Below are 13,381 nucleotides of genomic sequence, written 5' to 3' on the forward strand. Positions count from 1 at the left end.
AAATCTAGCACAGTGGGTACTTGAGTCAGCCAAAGCAGATCTGGTTTCAGTGCCCCTTTGCTCTGTAGAGCAGTATCTAGAGCAATAATCATGAAACGGAATAGCATGTTCCGTGGGTGAACTGAAATGTGAACTTGCCAAATAAAAATACTCCACTTTACAGTCCACAGTGTTTATTGTTTGAAACTCTGAACAAAAATAGTCATATACAGTGCCACAGGGAAATCTATCAGAAAGAACACCCTCAAAAAGGAATGATTCTCCCTCTCCACTGTGGTTATCAGCTGTCAATAGATGCCCGGTGAGGGGTGGGACCTGGACAGCACCTCCTCTGTGTTGCCTGGCTTGATCTTGTGCTGGTCTTGTAAGGTAACCACAGCTTCTGTTAGTTCATGAGTACAATGCTAGGTGATGTTCTGAAGACAGCATTTCACAACCTTCCTCACCATCCTCAGGCTCTTATACTCTTTTTACATCCTTTTTCTTGATGTTCCTTGAACTTTGGTGGTAGGCTAGTGTTGATGATGATAATGTCTCATTTAGGATATCTATGCATGTTGGACTTATGGGTTATAAAAAGAAGGGCATGAAGTTGGGAGGAATCCGTGTTGGGGGAGTTAAAGGAGGGAAATGGAGGGTGGGTATGATCATATTTCACTAAATATGTGTATGAAGTCCTCAAGAGTAAAGGAAAATTACAATAAAAATAAATAATTCAACTAAATAAAAATAAATACTCATACTTCCTGGTCACCTAGGGTGACATATTGAAGTAACTCCAATGCTATCTTTGCCAGGAATGTGATATCATTGTTTTTTGGATTTTTATCCATTGGTTGAATGTAGGACTGTGTACTACCACAGAGGGTGGGAAAAAAAACCTCCATCTGCATCCAAGGTAAGTTTGAATGGTTCCCAGTGATTATAAACTTATTGTCAGAATCGCTGTGTGCAGCTAGACCTACCTACATCAGGCATCTATTTTAGAACTGAGATATCTCCAAATTAATTCTTATTTTATTAATAGACAAAAGGAATGCACTAATTTGAAACCCATGCACACATTCATAAAATCCAATGATCATCAAATCAATTGTTGAGAACTTGAAGCGCTAAATTTAGGGAATAATGTATTAGTTCATTGACATAATTCACAATTGTCGGTGTATGTTGACAATAAACACAGGCTGACATTTGGCCAGGTGTGTTATTGTTTTGAAATTCTCCATGACAATGTGCTTCCCTATAGCACATAACAAGGGACGCCGATAATGCTCTAGCATTGCTCACCAGTACTGCCCCAGGTGTCACAAGATTTAAAAATGTTTTCTTTGAAAAATTTGTTGGCATGTACAACCCAATATGATCATATATACCCTTCATTTCTCTCTGTAACTTCCTCCTTATACTTCCCCATACTTCCCCTCATAAATCCATATCTTTAAAATATAATTGACTAAGTTCAGTTAGTGATGCCTGGTGCATGAATATGGAGCAATTACTGTAGTGTGGGAAACCATTCAGTGACTACACCCTAAAAATAAAATGATTCTTCTTCTTTCTGTGATTATCCATTGCCAATAGCTCCTCAGTCAGGGGTGGGGCCTGCAGATCATCTACCTTATCTATGCCAGAGTTTTAGATGGTTTGATCTTGTGTATGCAACCATGACAGCTGTCAATTCCTGAGTGAGACAGACTGTCATGTCCAGAAGACAGCACCTCATAATATTCCTCTTTATCTATCAGCTCTCTCATTCTTTCTGCCTCTACTTCCAGGCTTTTCTCTGCACCTTGGTGGTGGCTCTGTTTAGATATTCTGTTTAAGGCTGAGCACCCAGTCTCTCATTCTCAGCACCTGATGAGTTATGCATCTCTGCAATGACTGCCGTCCACCGCAAAAAGATATTTCTCTGATCAAGGTTGAGAGCAGCCCAGGTCAATGGGCAGAAATACAAATACTTAGAAGGTGATTTGCCACAGAATCTTCATGCATGGATTCACGAGCTAAACAAGTAAGTTCAAATCACATCTTTTAGATTTCATAACTATTCCACCTTTGGCAAGTTCTTTGCTTCTACAATTTATACTCAATAAATATAGTTACAATAGTAACTTCATCATAAGATTATAGTGGAGGCTGAATTAGTTGGTATGGATGGTGTTCACGTGAATTCTTCATCAGCTTTTCAATAATCAGGTCTAAGAGGTTGAAATGGAACACAATAAGAGAATGAAGTGTAGCAGATAAAGGGGCTAGAGTTCAGGCTTATCCTATATTAGTGTAGTCTTTTTCTGGTCTCTAAATAACGGATTATTATCATTATATAGACAAGTGGAATGACTGTTTTTAACAGGCCAGATGACTCAGAACCTTGAAGTCTGAAAACAGTGTCTTAGTGAGATTGTTTTGTGCAACAGTTATACTATTAAAATATGACCCACAACGTTCTCTATTCTTCTTATTGACTATGAGCTATAAATGAAAGTCACATATGTAATTTTAATTTATAGTAGCCATATTTTAAAATGAAAATGATTTATGTGAAATAAATTTTAATAACATATTAGCACAGAACTGTAAAAAAGTATTAACACTATAATTAATATAAAATTTGTAATTTAAATCATGCCTAGTGGGGCAGGTCTGAAATACTAGCTACTCTGAAGGGTGAAACTGGAGATGTACAAATTCAAAACTGACCTAGGAAACTTATTAAGAACACTTCTTAGAATAAAAAAAATGAATAAAGGGGACAAGACATAGAGCTCAGTGGTAGAGGGCTTGCCTACCGTGCTCAAGGCTTTGGTTCAATCCTCAGTAACACACACACACACACACACACACACACACACACACACACACACAGATACAGACAGACAGACAGTTGTAATTAGATATGACTTTCTCTGGTGTTTATTGCATATTGTACCCTGGGGTCAGTCTCAAACAATCATGTCACAATTGCTCACCAGGCGTAGGCAACTAATGGTCACTGTTCTAGATAGTACAGGTAGAGATCAATGCCCCCAAAGGTGGAATATACTGAAAATGTAAAGCAACTTCAACATTCTTTGGTGGTGCCACATGCTGCATTTATATCATGTTCAGTTGAGTGAACATCCTGAGACAGTCAGGATGTCAGAGAGATGTCATGAACCTTGACATTTGCTATAACATAGGTGTATGCCAATCCAATGATGTCACAGTGTTATTTTAAATGTACACTTTTGAGTTTTGTGCTGAGGAAAAAATGGAAATGTACCATTTCCTGCCCCCTTGGCAAATAGGGTTTTTTGGGTTGCATTTTAAGATGAACAACTATCCCAGTTCATCACACTATTTTTTTATGGCGCATCGACCATTATACTGTAATAATTTTGTTTAGCAACACTGTTGGTTTCTTTATGAGTCTTGGCACTTGTTTTATTGTCCCAATTATTTTTTCATAATGACTTCTGTCAGTTATTTTTTACTGTCTACTAAAAATTTGAGGAGGATAAATAATACATGAAGGAATGAGGGAACAAAACATTCTAAAAGGCACTCCTGCTACTCACTTCTGGTAAAACATTGGACTGCATAAAACACAAGCCAATCTGACACATGACTTAGTTGAATTCTTATGAGTAATTAAACCTCAAACTGTAGATTCAGAGATTGTCTGAGACTGGCCAGCCTGAGGGATGACGAGTCTGAATTTCATGGTTGGTGGAGCCTCAGAGAAGTTTATTGACTTTCTTAAAGGCTTTGAGATGGTTGATGGAAGGGATTCTGCAGAACAGCCTTTCTCTCAGCATATGAACTACTTCTACTTCCCTTTCAGTACAATTCTCACGAGCTAATCTTCAAGGAGTCAGCTCACTTTAAAGGGTGACAAAAAGTAGGGTAATTTAACCTTGACCTTTGCTGGAGTATGAGGAGGAAGTAGCACATTTGATGAGTAAACTTTGCTGCATCAGAATGATTTTACTCTGTGAAGCAGTCTAGATTTTCAGTTCTTGATAATAGAGTCATTATTTTTTCAAGATAGCACTCCCTTGGAAGTTTAGACCATGAATGTTGGATTTTATCAAGCGTACTTGATAAAATCACTACCATGCTAATTGCTGAAATGAGTTAATAAAATCTGGCATTGGTTTTGGAGAGTATGCAGACTTTCACATCCACTAGAGGGAAATAGGCTGTAGACTTTTAAAGAGCGTTTTGATAACATAAATCAAAAGCTTTCAAAATGCGTGTAGCCATTGGACCAAAGCGATAGTTTCTAGTTGATTCTTCCTGGTCAGCTTAGGTACTCTGTGTATTTACATTGCATGAAGTGCTTCCCATGGTACTGGAAGGTGAACACCAGGATAAAATCAAATCTCCTGCATACTATGTGAGTGCTTTGACACTCACATACTTCTCCAGCCCTGTCACCATGTCTGATCCTTCTCAAGACCAGGGATCTAGGTATGTCCAGATGCTACCCATTTTATACATTAAGGACCTGAGAGCTAAGCAAATTTGAACAACTAGATTGTATCTGTACAACCAATAAGCAGAGGAGTGTTGTTTTTTAATGATTTGTCTTCAAATCCAGAAATGTGAACATTATGGTGAATGTTCTACAATATTTTATACACATTTCATATTGAGGGAGAAATGATGTAATTATATTGCAATTTCAAAAATAGTAAAAAAAAAAGAATTCAATTAAAATGCAGAATACCCAGTTAAGTTTGAATTTGGTATAAATGAAGAACAATTTTCACTTCATGTTTCCAAAGATTGCAAGGAATTCTATGCAGTATAAGATGAATATCCATCTTTAAATCTTATTTGTTTATCTAAAATTGAAACTTAGTGAGGTGCCTAATATTTTTATTTGCTAATTGCTGTGAGCATCAGAGTCCCAGGCCTTAAGATATTTCAGAAGAATTGCAGGAACAGTATGTGGGAGCATTCTGCTCAGCCACAATCTTGATCCAGCAGAGGACAACAGCAGTTACCTGTGGTGGTATTGTGTTCCCCAAAATATTGTGCACCCTAATAAACTTATCTGGGGTCAGAAAACAGAACAGCCACAATATTAAACATAAAGGTTAGGCAGTGGTAGCACACGCCTTTAATCCTAGCATTCCAGAGGCAGAGATCTACCTGGATCTCTGTGTGTTCAAGGATACAGCCAAGCATGGTGACTCATGACTTTAATCCCAGAAAGTGAGCCTTTAATCCCAGGGAGTGATGGCAGAAAGCAGAAAGGTATATAAGGCATGAAGACCAGAAACTAGAAGCTTTTAGCTGGTTAAGCTTTTAGGCTTTGAGCAGCACAGTTCAGCTGAGATTCATTTGGATGAGGACTCAGAGGCTTCCAGTCTGAGGAAACAAGATCAACTGGGGAATTGGCAAGGTGAGGAAGCTGTGGCTTGTTCTGCTTCTCTGATCTTCCAGCATTCACTCCAATAACTGGCCTCAGGTTTGATTTCATTAATAAGATCCTTTAAGATTCATGCTACAGTTACCAAAGGTTGTAGCAGACACACTTCGTAGACCACTCACCTAAGCCAGAACCTTCATCTAGGGCAATAGTTCTCAACCTTCCTAATGTTGCAACCCTTTTGTATGAATCTTCATGTTGTGGTGACCCCCAGCCATAAAATTATTTTCATTTATACTTCATTATTGCAATTTTGATACTGTTGTGGAATCATAATGTAAATATCTATGTCTTCCAGTGGTCTTAGGTGACCCCATTCAATTCCCAAAGAATGATCTAGAGAAAGTGTAAGAATATCTTATGTCACATAACCATGCAAAAATCAATCTATTCTCTCTAAGGGGGATATTTGAATTGCTGAAGAGTTACGAGGGAATAAACAGTGTCATATACCTAATAAGCAGAGAAAACATTCTCATGGTGGTGAATAGAGAGATACAACCCCACAAGTCATAGTGAATTCATATACTGGGCAAATAATTGAAAGGGAGAGTTGGATAATAAAGAAAAATATAATGTCAATACTGAAATTGCTAAAGAAGTGAACAGACATACTATAGATAGATGAGTCTTACGTGGTTTCCTAGAAACACATCTGGTAACATGTGCTGGAGTTAGTTTGAGAATACATTGTAAGGATGTGAGGAATGGTTGGATTCAACAGATGGGGAAGTTCACCCAGTAAATACAGAGAACACAGTCCACAGTGTGTGAGCACTACAGACAGGATGATTCTTCAGGGTTATCCCAATCTGAAGCAAGAAACCCAAGTTTTCTGCACAGACTAGTTATTGGATATAGGCTGCCTATGAAGGTATGTAGTCTTTGTCATGGTACATCTGTCTGGCTGAAGGCAATTTCTAGAGAGCAAGGCAAGTTGGCACTATCTGCTTTCCCAGGAGCTGGAAAGAGGAATGAATCAGTATTGAAGGAGACTTAAGAGGCGGGTATTGTTCAATACAGCATGCTCTATAATTTATTCTTGTCTTTACTCAGATTTACTTGCTTTCCATTTAAAATTTTCCCCCACTGGGATCAACTTCTCAGGATCCTGTATGGTACCTCCCTGGAGGAAATACAAGGAAAGATTAGAACAATGAATGCTGTCCCTTTCCTTTGTAGTTGAGCTTGGAGTGTAAATGTTGGAGATCACAAGGCCAGAGCTCTTGGCCACTATGACTTGAACCACAACTTTAATATATGACCACTTTCTGTCAAGATTAGGCAAAGAGTGATACCTACTTGTGTATCAGATTAATTTTTATTTGTACTCATATGAAATGGAAGAGAATCTTTTGTGAACATCAGGGCCATTACCCAACTCATCCAGATGATCCATCGCTCATTTCCAACAGCACAATGAGTCTATTGTATGTTGGCATTCTAGCAAAATGGGTCTGAAGTAACCATTTGATAGCCACAGCCTGAAGTTTTGGAGGATGTTTACTCTGTCTCCTATCTGGGCATTTGGTGGTGTAGACAGCCTGGAAAAAGGAAGGTGACTACATGCAGGCTTAGCATCCCCCATGTGTGGACAGTTCTCAGCCACACTTGTACTGTACCTGAATCATCAAACATAGGTTTGGAGGGAAGCTCATGATATTTGCTACTATGCATTCATATCAAGAACATGACCAGTGACTGAAGAGTGTAAAAGTCACTTCCAAATCATTGAGAATGAGTAGCAAGATAAGTCAAATGTCTCTGGGCTTCAGTCAAAGAAGTCAAGAGGCAGTTTACAACCCCAGCACCATAGGAAATTTAGTGAAGAAACTGTCGAGTAGGTTGTGTTTATACAGTTAGGAATATATTTGCAACTAAAACTAGGTTTTATATATATGTAACTGTTGTTAAAGAAATAGAGACAATGACTTTGAGAGAAAGAGCAAAGGGGGATACATAGGGAAGGTTGGAAGGAGGAAAGGTAAGAGGGAAAATTATATATATACATATATATAAAGTATACCATTTCTCCTCACCCTTTTCTCTTCCCAAACTCTCTGATATGCCCCTCCCTATTCTCCTTCAAATCCATGGCTTCTTTTTCTCACTAATTGTTTCGGCATGGATATATGTTTATGTAGACATACTCCTAAATATAACCTGCTTAGTCCATATGATCTTACTTATACATATGTTTTCAGGACTCACCATTTGGCACTGGAAAACCAATTGGTATAACCTTCCCCAGGGAAGACTACTTCTGCCACTCCCAGCTTTTCGCAGTTGCTTGTAGTTCTTTGCGTAGGGTTGAGGCCTTGTGGGCTTTTCCCGTTAGCATTGTCCTTGTTCAGTTCACATTTGAGCATTCAAGTTGATGAGACTTTGTGGGTATAGCTTCTGATATTACCGGGTGACAAAATCGCATAGCAAGCTCTCTCATCCACTGGCTCTTGCCGTCTTTTAGGTCCCTCTTCTGTGATGTTCCCTGGCCCTTTGGTGCAGAAGTGCTTTGTAGATGTATCTATTGGAAGTGGGTTTGCCAATTCAGCATTTTGATTGGTTGTGGTTTTCTACAGTGGTCCTTGTCTAGAAATGGAAGAAGGGAAATGATGTAATCATATTTTAATTTTTTAAAATTAAAAATATTTTAAAACTAAAAATAAATAAATCCTAAGGGAAAAAACTGTGGTCAATAAGACAGTGGGTGACAGAGACAGGCAATTTAGAGGAAGGCTGTAGCATGAGAATTTATGTATGGTATAAAATGCACAGTGAAAATAAAGTCAGACAGGTCCAGCTACCCAGTGTGGCCCTCGTATCGCACAACTTGGTCCTCTCACACTACTATATGCTACTGTGCTTGTTTACTGAATGGCATCATTTAGAGATCTGTGTGTAGAATGCACATTTTAATATTTGGACCACTCTGACATAAAACATGTGTCTATTGTCTACTTCTCTTGTGTTACCAGATAACCTTTGAGGCAAGCACTTTGAAACAATCCATACCTAGGAAATTACAACAGACTGGAAGAAGAACAAAATCAGAGCAAGGCTCCCTAAGATACCAGTTTCATTTGATCTTTAATGTGTCTGATATGAAAAGGGTAGAGGAATAGACCATGGATCTCAGACCAGAGGTCGGTCCGTAAACATGCAGACCACAGTGGGATTGTGATAAGTTTAGGGTTTCTGCTGGTATGATGGCTAGGTATAGGACTAGCCCTTGTGGATAAATGCATTTACAGAGTGGAGTAAAGACTGAAAAATTTGTGCTGGGGTTTTATCAGAATTAAAGTTCACTAAGATATAATATTAGGAATTTCATAAGCGTTCATTTAAAACTAGATAATAGAACCAATAATCATCTTTTCCACTTTAAAACAAAAAAAAAAATTTAGAAAAAAGACCCAGAACCAACCTACCATTTTACCTTACTTAATTGTTTTCACCTTATGCAAAAGTAGTTATTTATTTATTTATTTATTTATTTTTCAATTTAAAGGGGAGAGAGAATAACAGACATAAACAGGAAGACCATTGTTTCCTGCTTTGCACAGATGGAGGAAGCTGAATCGTCCAATCCCATGTTCATCACCCTTTTCCTTGTTTCTTCATTTCAAGCCCATAGTGACTGCCCTCTGTGATCATTTGTTTTTATAAAGAATTTAAGAAATGAATATTTTCTCACTGTGCTATGTGGTCTTTGTTTCCTCTCTAAATCCACATGTTGAAAGCCCCAGAGTGATAGGTAGTATTTGGAGGAGGACTCTCTGGGAGATGATGAGATAGGAGTGTGGAGCCCTGAAGGGAGGGATTAGTGCCCTTATAAAGCAGATCCCAAGGAGCTTAATTCTCTTCTATTGTCAGAACCAGAAAAATGGACCTCCAAAGACACTGAATCTGTCTTGACCTCAAAGTTCTCAACTTTTAGAACTGTGAGTAAAGAAATGTTTCCTGTTTCAGCCTTTCAGCTGTAACACTGGCTGGAGCCAATGAAGACACAGCCACTAGAGTTTTGTAATGCTCAACTGGGTAGAGCAGTTGACAGGTGAGTTAAGAAGTATATAAACTAAAAGACCAAAACAAAGAAACCTCTGAAGATCATGTTCCCAAGTGGTTACTTTTCACCCAACAGCCATGGACTGAGTTCCACACAAATCTTTTGGGGCCCCTGTTGTGTCCTGAGAGCCATTGTTATGAAAATTTTATTTCTCACACAAACGAGCTCTTAAGTTGTTTTCAAAGTTACTTTCGCAATTACTCTTTGCATTTTAAGTAATGAAATTAATCTAATTTAAATACTCTTTTTAATGGCAAGCCTATTGCATGTCTACATTGATTTTTCTCATTTCCATATTATTCTCAATCTCATTTCAGCCTGCTTCCCTTGTCATTGCTATTGTTTATTCTGATGGTTGTAACATTTTATTTATTTTTATTGAAGTTGACAATTTTTAATCGTATAAGTGTATGGGACAAAAATGACATTATGATTTATGAATTTAATGTATAATAAAGAAAGAAGTTAGTTAACATATCTGTCATCTCAAATGTTGGATATATTTTGCTATGAAGTCATTTAAAATTTATTGTCTTAGCAAGTCTCAAATGTATTCTATTATTAATTATATTCTGCATATTGGGACACAAAGTGATGTTATGATTTATAGACACATTGTGGGACAATGAAACCAAGCTAGTAAGCATAGCTGTCAGTTACCTCAAATAATGAACATGTTTTGTCATGAGAATATTTAAAATTTACTCTCTGCAAGTTTGAAATGTGAACACTCTATTATCAATGCTCTTCAGTGTGTTGCTGAATAGAGATGAAGACAAACAAAACATGTTTCTCCTGATTGAGGTCTTATACCCTCCTGCTATCATTTCCCTGGTTTTGAATGGCAGTATTAAATATGTTCGAATAGAAAATTCTAGGTGCCACACCAACTCCAGTGTCGTCCGTGTGACATTAACAATTATGTCAATAGCAGCGGACGGGAGATACGTGTCCCATGGGACTAAGCTCCCTGGAGGTCCCTGGCAGAGTGCCTGCATTATGCTTCCTTCTCAGAGAAGATGTACTTCACAGATCATGAGCTCCCTGGGCTATGGATTCTGTATAACTGCTTTTCTGATAATGTTCTAATTAATCTATGAAGCACAGCCAAAATTAATGAATGCTCGGGTTGTGAACTATGGAGGAAAGGGGAAGCTGAACATGGATCTTAACCAGATATAGCAGAGTGAGCTATTTCTTAAAGACCCCAAGCCGCTAGATAAAGAAAGTATAAAGGTTCAGGCACTTCTAGGGAATGAACACTCACCCACTAGGAATCCTTTAAGAATTCCAACTAAAGTGGCTTATGGTAGAAAACGTTATCTCATAGGAGGCAGATGATGGGCCTCTCTGTTGAGGAAGTTCAGCATGGGAAACTTAAGGACTACAGCAGAACCCCTTCCCCTTACAGGTGAAAAAGTACAAGAGTCCATATTCCAGCAGGCAAAAAGGTTTTATGTTAAAAGAGATATGTGGTGGAAGAACTGAAGAAAGACTTAGAGCGGGTCTACAGCATCCAAATTGGCTAAGTGGGTCATGAAAACCAAAAAAGTAAAAACGTATAATAAACTAAAAAACTGCTGAGATAAGATAAAGGACACAGCTACAACTGCAAGAAGTCTACACAAATCTGGGGACTGTATTAAGTTTAAAAAACACAGACTGCTCTTTGGGTCATAAAGTTCTTGTGAGTGAAGGGATATGTCTAGCACCGATTAATAATTATGTACTTGCTGTTTTTTAAAGATGATGTAATTGAATTATTGCCAAGTTCTTGTTGTTCCTTGTATGACTTGATAGTTTTCTTTTCTGTATATAAACTACTGATTTGCAGAAGTAAAATTGCAACAGATTCAAACCACTTCTGAGTGTGTTGTCTGTCTGTCATTCGCCGAATCCTTGCCTTCCTGACTACCCAAGTCCTGGTTCTCCTACAGTTGTGGTACCCCCGATGGGCCAGTCCATGGCATCTAGGCAAGTGGAGGTTGGGAGGAACATCTTATTATAGATGCATATTCTTATATCTCTGGACCCCAAATTTATTTCTGAAATTTTCTATGTATTAGGAAATGTTAAGAAAGTTGAACCAGAGTTCTCCTATGAGTTTATAGTATTGATGGAAGGATACAGAGACATGATGCATCAGATATCCACAAGATCTGTAGTTAAAGTGAGATCCACATTGAGACTGTCTAAGGCAATCATGAAATACACTACAGAGGAAGTGATATCTGAGCAGGAGCTTGAAGTTTAGACAGGAATTCTCATGATAGAGAAGAGGATGAGGAAGAACACTCTTGTGTATGTGAGCATTAGCTGATGACTCTAATTTGGTTAGAGTTGGTAATGTCCACATCCCCTAGGGTAAAGGAAAATTTAGGACACATTAGTTTATCAGAAATGAAAAGGACTGACTTTGGCAAAATCTGATGACTTAGAAAGAAAGAAAGAAAGAGATGGGGGGAGAGGGAGGAAGGGAGGGAGGATAGAGGAAGGAAAGGAGGAAGAAAAAAAAGAAAGAAAATTCAGCATAAAATATAAACTTTAAGATGATTCCAGGTGGGAGACAAGCAAATATGCTTCTAGGTATAGTCTGACCAGGAGTCCAGGCTGTGTCAGGGCTGTCTTTTCTATGTAGATGTCTCTGTGATGTTGAGACACAAAGAATTCAGACTAAACTCATGTCCTTCATCAGACTAAGAGTTTTAAATACTGTGAAAGAAACTCATGGCCCACCAAAGAAATCTTATACAACATTAGTGGCAGAAAAATGATTTTAAAATATATTTTCTGTTTAAAGGTCAAGCCCTTAAAATGCTTAGAGTTTTTGACTTTATATTTAAGGAAGAACGAAGATTCTTCATGGCTACAAATACTGGTTTTGCTCTGTTATTTGAGATACTGCTTCTGAAGCACCTAAAGGATCTCATGACCTCTGTGTTGTAGCCTCTTGTTAACTCCAGGCATGTATAGACACTCTGTAGGGTGTACTTTGGGCACACAAATGGTTAGAATTTCAAAACCAAACTTCCTGTATATATCTCAACCCTGACAGCTATGTGAATGCACCCTGGGCAGCCTTGAGAAGTGAACACTGTTTCTGTGGTCAACAGCACTGGTGGTGACGGGTGGAGGGCAAAACAACATTAGGATGCTTTCAACTGATAGATCTTCATTATGCTGTCAACAGATCAAAGCCACTTCCTAGCGTTCATCCTGTAGATATTTCTTCAACACCAGTGATCACATATACTTTCCCTTTTCAGGATGAAGTTGCTTTATTGCTGTCTATGATTGCATGGAAGACAATACACTGTTGTGGTAACTTCAGATAATAAATATTGTACAGAAAGTCAGAAAGGAGTCCAACATTCTGTGTGTTCTGGAGCCAGGTTAGTGGAATACTCACCTTGCCATGTGTTAGCTGTGTGCTCTTGGGCAAGCAAAAATCTTCTGTTCTTGTGCCCATGTTTCTTTGTTTGTCAAAAGGGAAATAAATAAAATGGATGTCTCATTGGATCCATAAGTGGTTTGGTGAAATTCTGCATTCAAAATTGCACCATTAAGAATGTTGACTATTACTGTTATTGTGATACTGTTCTTCCCCTGAAGGACGCACTAGTATGATCTTATATGTAAATAAACCATATTAACCAAGCTGATTCAAGACTGATCTTAAAACTTGGCACATTATTGGATCCATTTCCAAGTCAGTGCATTTGAATCATTGTCCTCTTAAGTCACCATCAGTAGTAGGAGCAACGTAAGTTAATCTTCTTTTGCAAAGAACTTATAACAGAAAGTTTGTGTGAGGGTTTGTTAAAAAGAGAGAGAGATGAATGCTGAGCAAGGGGGTGTTATAAGTTTCGCTTCCTTACTGTTTCTTTCCAGAT

At 38.1% G+C, this 13,381-nt stretch overlaps 1 long non-coding RNA gene across 1 annotated transcript; it reads left to right on the forward strand.

The window, feature by feature from the left end:
• Positions 1-744: 744 nt before the first annotated feature.
• On the forward strand, positions 745-11,349 carry LOC128116562 (uncharacterized). Its single transcript, XR_008220511.1, has 2 exons — positions 745-2,014; positions 8,931-11,349. It is a non-coding gene; the product is annotated as an uncharacterized LOC128116562 (long non-coding RNA).
• Positions 11,350-13,381: the final 2,032 nt, after the last annotated feature.

Source organism: Peromyscus californicus, unplaced genomic scaffold (assembly GCF_007827085.1).
Source record: "Peromyscus californicus insignis strain IS unplaced genomic scaffold, ASM782708v3 Scaffold_20__1_contigs__length_68692818, whole genome shotgun sequence".
Classification (NCBI taxonomy): domain Eukaryota; kingdom Metazoa; phylum Chordata; class Mammalia; order Rodentia; family Cricetidae; genus Peromyscus; species Peromyscus californicus.